The 13509-nt window shown below is 33.3% G+C and overlaps 1 long non-coding RNA gene across 1 annotated transcript; it reads right to left on the bottom strand.

The window, feature by feature from the left end:
• Window positions 1-2736: 2736 nt before the first annotated feature.
• Window positions 2737-12901, bottom strand: LOC136209443 (uncharacterized). The gene is made up of 3 exons (XR_010677536.1): window positions 12572-12901; window positions 12427-12495; window positions 2737-3103 (listed from the first exon to the last, which is right to left on the bottom strand). It is a non-coding gene; the product is annotated as an uncharacterized lncRNA (long non-coding RNA).
• Window positions 12902-13509: the final 608 nt, after the last annotated feature.

Consider the following 13509-nt stretch of genomic DNA (forward strand, 5'->3'; position numbering starts at 1 on the left):
GACGCGCACGTGCGTGAACTATGACTTGGAGATTGGGGTTTGTCTGTTCGTAACTCGTTCGGCGAACGGTGAGTGTGTATGTAGAAAACGGCACGGGAATCGGGTTCGGGTTGGTTTCTTTACCACTAAAATTGAATCCAACTGAATACCTTATTTCTCCTAAAATTGTAAACCAAATTACGGAGCCATTTAAATCAATTTTTCGATTTAACCACGCAAAGAAACAAAGAAAACAACCTTTATAACGAGAAATTTTTCGACAAACTGAGATTAGTACCAGTCTCTCTACTCAAATTATAATACATTAGTTATTGCGATAATGCAGCGTCATCTGAATGAAATGGACCAGTACTGATCTTGGCCTATTATAGAATTTTTTTTTTTTCATAATCACGTGATTTTAATAAGACTATTTGAAATTTATATAAAAGAGTTTGGAATGGTAATAACCTCAAACTCAATTATCACTAACTTTATACTTTTAGGAGATAGTAGGAAAAGAAAAACATCTTGAAATGGTCTAAAAGTGTTCAAGTCTTAGGACTATAAACACGGAGCATACAACACGAGACATAATTTTGGTACTTTGAAACTTTTATCGTGCAACATGTTAGAGTGAAGCATTTAGTCACATAAAAAGATGCTTGTTCTCATTTCGAAAATGAGAGATTGAATAGAACTTTAAAGGATAGAGGGTGTCATTTTGAGAAATTTTAATATACTCCTCTATAATACATCTTACCAATGAATGTGACATTTATTCACTTTTATTCTTATATGTATCATCTTTTCATTGGTTGGTTGTATGACACCATTAGTATAGTAGAAAGTCTCGTGTCCATTTATTGGAACATAAGATAAAACTCATGTTTTATTTAAGGAATAAATTTTAAATTTCTTGCTATTGTTTTTGGGAATGTGTATGTTTAATCCATACTTTCCAACCAAAATTTTACCTATTAACATTTTCAAGAAGTATCATTTTACCTCTATGTAACAAAAAAAATTCAAACAAATTGGTTTGATCGTCATTTAATAATGACATTAGAGCTTTGAAACATCAATTATATTTAAAATATCTATTGTGATATTGACATTTTTACAAACAATCTGCCAAAATATCAACAATTAAATCTATCACATATAAATTATCACACACAAAATTATCAAGTGTCTAAAATGTTTACTGTGTTATTAATATAGTTATAAACAACGTGCCAAAATGCATAAAATTGCTTCAATTCATCGACAAACATGTTTGGAATATCTGATACAATCAAATAATTGTTAAGCCAATATATTTCAAATTTTTCATCAGATATTATATCACTTCATATGTTAAGAGTAAATCTTCACTACCACAAAAATGATAGTGGGGAAATTTAGAAATTATCCATTTATTTAATTTCATTTATGGAGTTAATAAATTTGTGAATCATTTGTGCCTAAAATAATAATAAAAACAATATTTATGAAAAAATGAGAGAGATTTAAGGAGAATTAGGTGAAAAACTAATTAGTTGGTTTCCATTTTTAGCATCACGTTATTAATAGAGATTTGGTTTGTCAGAATAGAGATCAAGAGAATCCTGTCAAACTAATTTGGAATCTTGATTTCTTACGAGTTCATGGACCTGAAACGGAGTCTTTTAAACCATTTCAGTCCCAAAATGATTTGGAAACTTTGAGTTCTTCGTCACGATTTGAGATTTTGCACTAAGCCTCCCAAAAATTTGACAATATAGTCTTGTTATTGAATAGCAAGACAATCTTCTAAACTTTGAATTGCATGATTACAAGCACAACTCCAAATAGGCCTGAAATGAATTAAAAATAGAAATCTGTCTATACACAAAACTTGAAGCTTGGTAAAATAATATGTTACAGATAAATCTCATTGATTAAAAACAGAAATCTAATATAGAAGTTCTGCTATCTTAACCAAATAAACATCATAAGGTGAACTTTGATTGTTCCTTCTTTCTCAAGAACTAAACAGTTGCAGTTATGTGTTTGGAGTTCCAAGATTGTCTCATCTTTTAAGAGTTTCCTGTCAGTCCCAAGGCTGAAGAAGGCCGCAGCTTGAAGATAGAGGGCAGTCGACCACTCGAGAGATACAACCCGAGCTTACTCTCCCACCTTCTATGAACTACACTAACAACACCAACCATAATGAACACAACATAAACACGACCGACTTACACGAATTGCCACTCACTACACCATAGAATGCCAATTGCAACGATGCTGATTCGTTACGTTTGGCACCAAAAATTGTTGCGTTTTGGCCAAAAATGGGCAAAGGCAACGATTTTGGTCAATTTATTTTCGTTGGTTAATTCACGGTTGCCTTTTCTCTCAAAGGCAACGAAAATGTTCGCTAATGCAACAATGAAGATATCGTTGCTTTTTTTTTAGATTGTGCAACGGTCGAAGGATGAAGCTTAGGGCAACAAAACATGAACCCAAAAGCAACGATTTTACATTTACTAATCGTTGCCTTTAGTAAGTCAAGGGAACACTAATTCAAACAAAGGCAACGTATTAATCCTAAAGACAACACTATTTCGGGTCCAAAAGCAACGGTATTTATAATTGTGGCAACGACTTTTTAACCATAAGCAACACCTAGTGTTAAACAAATGCAACGACTTTTTTATCTAAGGCAACAATTATTTTCTAAATCAACGGTTTTTGGTTACCAAAAGCAACACAATTTTATAACATAGGCAACGAATATAGCAACAATTTTACTCTTAAGTGCAACACTTTTTAATGTAAAGGCAACCGTTTTCATTTACAAATGCAACGATGTTTAAAATAGAAGACAACAATGTTTGTACAAGAAATTCCATATGCTAATATTTTATTCTTCACTTCCTCTCTAATCTTATCTGATTTCCATTTTGAATTGCTCTTTTGCATCTTCAAACATAGGGCTCTTACTCGTAGTAGCTGAAGATTCGGCGCTCCTATAACCTTTTATTTTCTTCATGGAACATATTCTACCAACTAGATATTCACGAGCATGAGATGAACCTCCATGTATTTCCTCAATTTGCTCAATGTTTTCCCTGGCAAATGACAATTCTTCAATCCTTGACTGACAGAAGACAACCAACAAATATTATAGGCACAAGAAAACAACAAAAAAAATTCAGATTTAAATAAAGTGCAGACAGTTAAACAAAAAAAATATTGATTTTAAAGTAATGAAGTGCAGACAGTTAAACAAAGAAAATTCTGATTTAAATAAAGTGCACACAGTTAAACAAAAAAAAAATCTTATTTAAAGAAAGTGCAAACAGTTAAACAAAAAAAAATCAAATTTAAATGAAGTGAAAACAATTAAACAAAAAAATTATGATTTAAATAAAGCATAGACAGTTAAAAAAAAATAAATGCAGGCACTTAAAATAGAGTGCAGCCAGAAAAGTTATAGTTAACTTAGGGATGCACTTGAAGAGTATGGGTGTTTCATGGCAGAGTATAAAAAACTATCTTATGAATTTCATGACAGATATGTTTGGTGTGATGAAAGAGTTGTCTTAGCTTATGTTTTTTTCTCCCTAAAGTGAGTACCTATATGAATATGCAAAGGTAGTAGCAGAAGTAGATGGGATAGTGAGTAAAGTGATATTTGAAAGCTAAGGAGTGGAGAAGAATCTGAGTTCTTATGGGTTCAACTTCTACTAATCAAAATACATCTAACCAATTAAAATCCAACACATACCTTTGCCTATGATTAACATGATTCTCTAAACAATATTGTATTATAGAATGCAATATAATCATTTAATTTAAGACTATTTTGGTAATATAATCATTTCTATTATAGCAGCATACACATTTGGTATGGATATTTGTAGTAAAACTAATATCATAAATGATTGTATTAGTCAACTTGATAAACAATTTATAAATATTCAACACTAGGCTACAAAGTGTAAAGAGTGATATATATAATCAAAGTTAGGGTCTTAATAAGGTGCAAAAATGCCTCTATCCAAGAGCAAAAATACCCTTAACGTCCAAAATGGTATAATTAAAGACCTAAGTTAGTCCAATTTTAGACAAAAGTAACAGATTCTTTACTTCTGTTAATAAATCTATTTTCTCTATTTACATCATGATTAGGAAAATCCAAAACTCATATGAATCTCTCTTCCCCTTCACCTGTTCAACCATTTCACTCAAAACCCCAAATTGGACTAAGTTTGCAAGGTTAGACCTTTAATTGTACTATTTTTAATCTCAGGCCCATATTGTTTCAAATATAAGATACTCTATTACAAAATATAGTTTTCCAATTCAAAAATTTCAACATTTTTCCCTTTCATCATTTTCTAATAAAGCTTATAATTTTCGAAATAAAAGATAGAAATTCATCTGTATTTATGGAAAGGAAAAATATTAAACTTTCTTCTAATTTTTTTGCCATAAGAAGATCAATTATCTCTATAAAACGTTTCAAACTATGAAGCACGGACACTTCCCCGGGGTCGCCGTGGCCGAGTCGAACTCGCCGGACTCGGGGACACGGCCGGACACAGCAGCGACACGGCGGCGACACGGCCGGAAAGTTGGACACGGCGGGGGACACGGATGGGGACTCGGCATTAGGGTTTTTTTAAAAAAAATTACAAAATCTAAGGATCAATTAAATATTTTACCACAAAAACCTAAATTAGACCCACTCACCTGTATCGCAACCCAAATCGCGATTCTTCTTCCTGCGATTCACCACATCCTGTGCGATTCATCCTGTGCGATTCACAACCCAAATCGCAAATCAAAAACTGTCTCTTCATGTGCGATTCTTCCACTTCCTGCGGCGCATCATAGTTCCTGTGCGATTCTTCCACTTCTTGTGTTCTTCTCGTGTTCTTCAACATCACGATTCTTCTTCTCTGATTTTCCTTTTTCTTTAAACCTAAAACAGAACAGAAACCATTCCCTTCTCTGATTTTCATAGTTCCGATTGTTCTCGTGTTCTTCTCTGATTTTCCTTTTTCTTTAAACCTAAAATAGAAACCATTCCCTTCCCTTCTAATTTCATACTTCTCACTCATGGCTTCTTCTTCTTCAGCCAGCAATACAAATTCTGCCAGTGTTTCTTCTTCTGCTACAATAGGAGAAAACACTTCAAAATCTACTGAATCCCCATTATGGAATCATGTTAGAGTGATTGATAGACTTTTTGACAAAAGGGGAGGAAATGTGAAATTTGAATGTAAATATTGTGTGAAGCAGTTTACTGGTTCTTTATCCCGAATCAAAGCTCATTTGTTGAAGATCAAAGGACAAGGGATTCAAGCTTGTAATGTAATCAACAAAGACAATTATCTTCAAGTGCAAAAGGAAGTGGAAGAAGAAGCAGCAGCAAAGGCCCAAGTAAAACCGCATCCCTTCTCACTTCCTACTTCTCGAAGTAGTGGTTCATATACGAGCAGCATGGGTGGTACTGCTGGAACAGGCTCCTTTAGGGTGGACGAACTGAAACCATTTGATCAACGGAAAAGGAAGGCATCGATTACAAATCCTTTGGAGAAATTAGCAAATAACGAACAAATTGATCAACTACACAGTGAAATTGCAAGAATGTTTTATTCTGCCGGGCTGCCTTTTCATCTTGCGAGGAACCCATACTTTGTGAGTTCGTATACAATGGCTGCAAATCAAAGTGTAATTGGATATTTGCCACCAGGATACAATATGTTGAGGACTACATTGTTGCAAAAAGAAAGAGCGGCTATTGAAAGGAAGTTGATGCCAACTAAAAGCAAATGGGTGGAGAATGGTTTGAGCTTGGTTAGTGATGGATGGACGGATCCTCAAAGAAGGCCAATTATCAACTTCATGGCTACGTCACAGAGTGGACCTATGTTTTTGAAAGCTGTGAATTGCGAAGGTGAGTATAAAGACAAACATTTCATTGCTAACATGATGAAAGAGCAAATTAGGGTTGTAGGTGAATTTAATGTTGTTCAAGTGATAACAGATAATGCACCGGTATGTAGAGCTGCAGGGTTGTTGGTGGAAAATGAATTTCCACATATTTATTGGACACCTTGTGTAGTCCACACTCTTAATTTGGCATTGAAAGAAATTTGTGCACCTAGGGAGTCTAGTGTTGAAACTTATAATGAATGCAATTGGATTGCTGATGTTGCTAATGATGCATTTGGAATGAAGAATTTCATTACTAATCATAGCTTGAGTAATGCCATTTACAATGAATCTTCCAATTTAAAGATGTTGTCAATTGCTCCTACACGTTTTGCTTCTGTAGTTGTGATGCTTAGAAGAATGTTGTCTATCAAACGAGGGCTTACACTTGTAGTTATTAGTGATAAATGGGATAGTTTTAAGGATGAAGATAAGGAGAAAGCTGCTTTTTTCAAGTCAAGGGTAGTTGATGATGTTTGGTGGGACAAAATTAGATACATTGTTGATTTCACTGAGCCTATTTATGAAATGTTAAGGATTGCAGACACAGACAAGCCATGTCTTCACTTGATCTATGATATGTGGGACACAATGATTGAAAAGATAAAGATTGTTATCTTTAGACATGAGCACAAAGACATTTCTGCTGATGATTCTACATTTTACAATGTGATTCACGAAATTTTAGTGTCTCGTTGGAACAAAAGCAACACCCCCACTTCATTGCTTGGCACACTCTTTGAATCCTAGGTAATTTTTTAGTCTCTTCCTTCGACATAAATAATTTATTTATAGTTCATCCATTTAGAAATTTAATTTAATTGTTAACATTGTAGGTACTATACTGATGATTGGCTCAAAATCGGTGTTGGACGTGTAGCTCCTCATAATGATTCGGAGATTTCTACCGAAAGAAACAAGTGTTTTAGACGCTATTTTCCAAATGGGGATGATCGTAGAAACATTTTAATTGAATATGCTAAGTTTTCAACTATGCATGAAGAGTTTGGTGATTTTGATTCCGTTAATGATAGGGGTGAAATGGATCCATCTTATTGGTGGCTCTCCTATGGATCCAGTACTCCTATGATTAGATCTATAGCAATCAAGCTTCTTGGTCAACCGGCATCCTCTTCTTGTTGCGAAAGAAATTAGAGTACCTACTCTTTTATCAATTCAATGATAAGAAACAAAATCACTCCTAAACGTGCGGAGGATCTAGTGTTTGTCCACACTAACTTGCGTCTTCTTTCTAGGAAGACACCACAATATGAGAAAGGAGAGACAAGAATGTGGGATATTGGTGGAGATGCCTTTGAGTCACCGGATAGCGCGGGAATCCTTGAGATTGCCGATCTATCTCTTGATGAACCGGAATTGGAGGCGATGGTGTTTGTAGATGAAGAAGATGATGAAAATGAAATGTTTGAAGATTAAGTACTTTGGTTTGGTTTGATTTGTAGTAGTTATTGTTTTTGTGATGAATTAATGACTTATCTTGTTATGGATGTTTTTCTATGGATTAGAGAATGATTTATTTGTGATTTAGCAAGTTTTTTATATATTTTTTTATATCTAATATATATAAAATTAATTATATAAAATTTGTCGTGTCCCCGCCGCACCCGTGTCTCATATTTTCTAAAAATACCGTTTGCCGTGTCCGCACCCGAGTCGGTGCTTCCTAGGTTTCAAGTCTTTTGACAACCCTACTAAAAATCAAGCACAAAAGAAGGATAACAAAAAAAATTGGTGAGCATTCTAAGTATGCTTAGCATACAGCAAGACAAAAGTAATATAAGCTTATAGAAACTTGGTGCAACACAAAAATCATTTGAAAGAAATTGCAACATAAGAAAAGTTAAGTTCGTTGTTTTACCTTGATATCCACAAATATAACTTTATAGTAATTTCGGAACGAGATTAGTATCCACTGACATTGCAAGTGTTCTTTTGCCCTTGATAGATCATTGTTCCGTAGAAATCCACCGATCATGACATTATAAGAGCGCCTATTCGATGAGCAACCATTCTCTTCAATTTTCTTAAAGATACCATATGCTTCATCCAACATTCCTCCTTTAACAAGTCCGCCAATTATTATATTAAATGTGTAAATATCTAGTTGCAACCCATCAATAGAAAGTCTAAAAAGTAATTCCTATGCATCTTCAAGCCTTCCAACTTTGCACATGCTATCTATTAGGATATTATATGTAACCATTTCAGGCTTCGGACTTTTGCACTTGCATTTCATGAAATAAGGACAGTGCAACATCAAGGCGCCCTTGTTGGAAAAAAACCATGTAGCAAGATTGAGCAAGTTACCAGAAGATAGTCACATGCACATAACTTCTTAAAATACTGCAGGGCTACCCAAGGCCTTTCTGCAAGGTATAGACTATGTACAAACGAGTTATAAGTATAAACATTGGGAATGAAACCTTCGTAAAGCATTTCATTAATAAGATATCTGGCATTGGCAACATCTATCATTTTCCTCTTACAATACCAATTAATCAAGATGCTATAAGTCTGAACATTAGGATTGCAGCCTTTCCTCCTCATCACATTAAGCACTTTGCCTAGTCGATGCATTTTTACGTGTAGACCATACCCATGTATTACTAAATTGTATTTGATCACGTTAGGCTCCAAACCTCTTTGGATCATCATTTCAACGATACATTCAGACTTTGTTATAATTCCTTCTTTACAAAGTTGATCGATCAATATGTTGTAAGTAACTATGTCTAGTGCTACTTTACTATCCAACATTTCATTGATCAAAATAGCAACTTCCTTCGACTTACTTGAATAGCATAGACCATGAACTAACGAGCTATAAGTAACAACATTAGGCAAAATAGCTTGACTCTTAATCTTTTTTTAAAGGCCAAACAATTGCATAACTCAATTATGCTTGCAAAAGCCATCATTAATGGTACTATAAACGACCACATTAGGCTTGCAATCTCTGTTAACCATTTTTTCTATCGAACACTTAGCCATATATCAAATTTTTTGTTTCTATAACAAAACCTCTTCTTCACTGCTTTTGAGGAAACCAACTCACCACCCATCTCAACCTCCACCACAATCTTCTTCCCAGAATCTTCAAATTTTTTATTTCTATAAGTAAACCTCTTCTGCACTGCTTTTATAAAAACCAACTCACCACCCATCTCAACCTCCACCACAATCCACCGTGCCAAGTTCCACCGCCGACTTTCTTCTCCGTCTTGAATTCAGTACAGAGACAAAGACCATTGTGGCCATAAGAGGGATTAGGACCAAACCTCTGAAACACTTGCCATGGCTCTTCTTTAGAATCAATGGGGAAAGTGTGCCCACTTTACATAGATCATTCACAGTCACATTATAAGTAAAAGCATTAGGTTTATAATTCATAGCTGATATCTTCTTAAACAAGATCAGTGCATCATCAATTTTATCTTCACTGCATAATCCATCAATCAGAGTGGTAAATGTAATAATGTCAGGCTGAAAACCAAATTTGAAAATTCTAGCCAGAACAGAGAATCCAAAATCCACACGATCGAAATTGCAGAAGCAATTAATCAAGATGTTAAAAGAACAAACATCAGATGTTATTCTCAAGCATTCCATCTGCTCTGAAAAAGAAATGGCAGTCTGAAAACGGTTCATCCTAACAAATGCAGACAACAATTTGTTGAACTCAATGACTGAAGGTTTCATCTTTCTAAGCTCAAACAATAGATTATTGAATTCAGTAGCAGGTAAGGGATTCATACAAAGAAATTTTTCAAAAGAAGAAACGAAATCATCTGACCTTGAGGGTGAAATACGAGTATGGAGAGGAGAATTTATACCAAATAACTGATGAAATGGAGATCGAACCAAAAGTCGAGCCGAAGAGGGAGAAAGAAGACAGCGTCTAAGCGTGACATGGTGTGGATTGTGGAGTTGCAAGGAGTGAAAACCCTAACAAGTGGAGAAGAGAGGATTCGAATGAGAAAAACCCTAACAATATGTCTCAGTTTTGAAGGAATTGTGATACTCTTATCTGCGTCCTAAAAACAGAGCTGGTGACTCTTTATTATATGATTTATTTAAGAGAAAAACTATGAAAATAAACCCTATAATTTAGTGGATTTGCAAAGAAATTTTCGTAGTTTACAAAAATTTGTAAATATAGGTACGTGTTTGTTAAAGAGAGCGGTTTGTATAATTAAAAAGTCCAATTTTGTAAATCAACCAATATATCAGCTCTAACTTTGCAAAATTACTAAATAATAAACAGAGCGGTGTTTTAAAAATTGGTCTGGACAGCCACCTAGACAGGGATTTTTAAACATTATTGTGATTTTCTCAAATCGAACGATATAAATCAATTTTTTACCGTCTAAACGGTTCAGACGCTTTTAGACGGCTTTATATGGTCCTTTTAAAAAAAACCAGGAATTGAATTTCATTTCAAATTTTTTAATTTTAAATAAAATATTAAATATATATATAAAAAATTAAAACTATCAAATGTTATTTTTAAAAATATTAATGTTATTTCTTTAAAAAAAATATTAATGTTATTTTATTGAACATTTTTATATTTTAGGGACATTAATATAACAATTACTAAAATATATGGGGTGTCTATCTTAAATATTTTCTATTATTTTTACATAGTATAATTAATATTTTAATTATATTTATATAATGATTTATTTATTAAAAAATTTAAAAAATACAAATCTGATTAATCTTTACGGGTTTATTTGCCCGGTTAGCATCTAACATTTTTTACAAACTTGACCCGGAATATTGTTTAACTGAAAATTTGACTCATAAATTCCTTAAAGACAAACTGCATAAACCCCATACTCATATCTATTAGTAAATTTTTAAACCATGAACCTGTGTCCGTAAACAATACAAGTACAACTATTATTTTTATACTTTACCTTTATTTAAACATTTAATTTGATAATTTTACGTAATAGTTTTTTTCTCATTTTATCCATAATTAGAGATGAAAAAATTAATGTTTCGATTTGAAAAAAGATGCTCCTAAATTTATAATTTTTGAAATATTTTTCATTAATTTTTTTAGTGAAACAAATTTTAAGTCGCTAAATTAGAAGTTCTACAATCATATAAAAATGAATAAATTAATATTTTATATTGAAAATATTAAAATTATATGGAAAATAAAATAAAATATATAATTAATTAATTTATCATTATAAAATAGGATAAAAGGTAATTTTATCATTTTAAATTTTATTTAATTCACTTTGATCATCAACTCTAATAAAAGTATCAAAAAGTTGACAAAAACAAATTTAGTAACTTTATAATTATTTTAAAAAACACAGAAAATAAGCTAATGTAATATCTAAAAATATAAAAACTAATTAGAGAATTAGAATTGAAAAACTACTAGTAATTTAAGAACTTTTATTTGGATATTAAAATAAGAGCAAGTTTAATGGATGTAACTTATTTTGTTACAATTAGGTGTGAGGTAGGCACAAGTAACATCCAAAAAAAAATACTCCACTATAAAGGATTTGATATTTTTCTACCAAAAAAAATAAAGGATTTGATATTTAAAAAAAATAAAATAATTTGTTTTTAATAAAGAAAACAAACCTTACCGTTCATAAGAAGTAGAAGGATGGGTTTAAAAAAATAAAAATAATTGGATATTGTTTAAAAGTGGGAACAGTGGCCTATCTGCCACTAATTGAAAATTTGGATGCTTCTTCAGTGTTGTATATGGAGTGCGTATCACACACGCCATATTAGACGTTTCACTTTCTACCTTTTATTTGTTTCTTTTTATTTTCAGTCCCTTTTTGGGTAAATTACATACGTGGTGTACAACTTTTACCTATTTTCACATTTTGATATACAACCTTTAATTTTGCACACTAAAGTGTACAAATTTCAAGTGACCCCCACTAAAGTGTACAGCCGGTAATTATGACCGGTCAAACCAAGATCAATGTGCCACATCATCATTTTAATCCTACCCATTATAAAAAGTGGGACTCACTCCTTATGAAATTATAAAAATACCCTTTACCCTTCTATAATTACTAAAATGTCATTATCTTCTTCCATCTCCAATTTTTCTTCATCTTTCTGTTTCCCTTCCTCTCTCTAAATCTTCTCTCTCTAAATCTCTCTCTCACTCCACTCTCTGTCTTCTATCATCATAACCTGAAGTTTATCACCTTCCGCTTTCTCATACCTTCTTCTACTCTATTAACTACTACACCAGTGTCTATTAATCCTAATGAATAAACGGAAAATAAAAGTGTCTACATTTTCGGTATAGGTTGTGGAGGCTGTGGCTTCCGAATCAAACTGCACAAACCCATAAACTTGCCACTTTTCCGATCACATATAATCCTAACTGCTTGCTTTAACAATTAACATATCAGAAAGAGATGGATCATGGAAACCAAAATTAGTATGTATGTATATTACCTTCAATTATTTCTCCATGCGGCTGGAAACTATCCTTCAACACTATTTCATTAGTGTCATAGGAAAGCCCTGTTTCGCAAAACAATAGTCAGATTCAGAGCAAAATTAGATCAAATTAAAAATCATATCGGTAGGATAAGAAGACCTCCGACAAATAATTGGGAGCAGGAGTGGCGAGACCATAAACTTCTGTAGATGGAAGCTCATTTGGAGAGATTAATAGCAGAATGACTTCGAAACTGCATTAGATTAGATCTTGAAATCAGCCGCCTGCTTAACTAGCAATCGGAAGTTGCAGGCCAATATTTGGGGAAGAGAAAGTTTTCAGCAATCGGAAGTTGAAGGCCAATATTTGGGGAAGAGAAAGGAGAAAACGCCAAAAGCAACACTATAGTTCTGGGTTCTTTGCAAGTTTTGGGCTTGGGTTGTTCTACAATATATATTGGGTTAGAGAGAGGAGTTAGAGAGAAGATTTAGAGAGAGAAATGGAAAGAGAAAGATGGAGAAAAATTGGAGGAAGGAAGAAGACAATGATATTTTAGTAATTATAGGGTAAAGGGTATTTTTATAATTTCATAAGGGGTGAGTCACACTTTTTATAATGGGTAGGGTTAAAATGATGATGTGGCACGTTGACTTTGGATTGACCGGTCACAATTACCGGCTGTACACTTTAGTGAGAGGTCACATAAAATTTGTACACTTTAGTGTGCAAAATTAAAGGTTGTACACCAAAGTGTGAAAACAGGTAAAAGTTGTACACCACGTATGTAATTTACTCGTTGTTGCTTCAGTAAGCAACTTACTAATTTATGCAACAAGCTTGTGACTAGGGGTGCAAACGAGCCAGGGTGGTTCGCAAACTGTCCGAGCTCGGCTCGACCAAAGCTCGACTCGATAGAGCTCGGTTCGAGTTCGAGATCGGTTCGAGACATTCATGAGCCAAGCCGAGTTTCTTTAGGTTCGGCTCGAAAGCTCGTGAGCAGGCTCGATTGATTTTTTAATTACTATATATATTACTATTTAATTTATAATGTAACAAATTTTACCCTAACGTTGGTAGTTAAGAGCAATTTTACCCCT

The sequence above is a fragment of the Euphorbia lathyris genome, chromosome 1, assembly GCF_963576675.1.
Source record: "Euphorbia lathyris chromosome 1, ddEupLath1.1, whole genome shotgun sequence".
In the NCBI taxonomy this organism is placed as follows: Eukaryota; Viridiplantae; Streptophyta; class Magnoliopsida; order Malpighiales; family Euphorbiaceae; genus Euphorbia; species Euphorbia lathyris.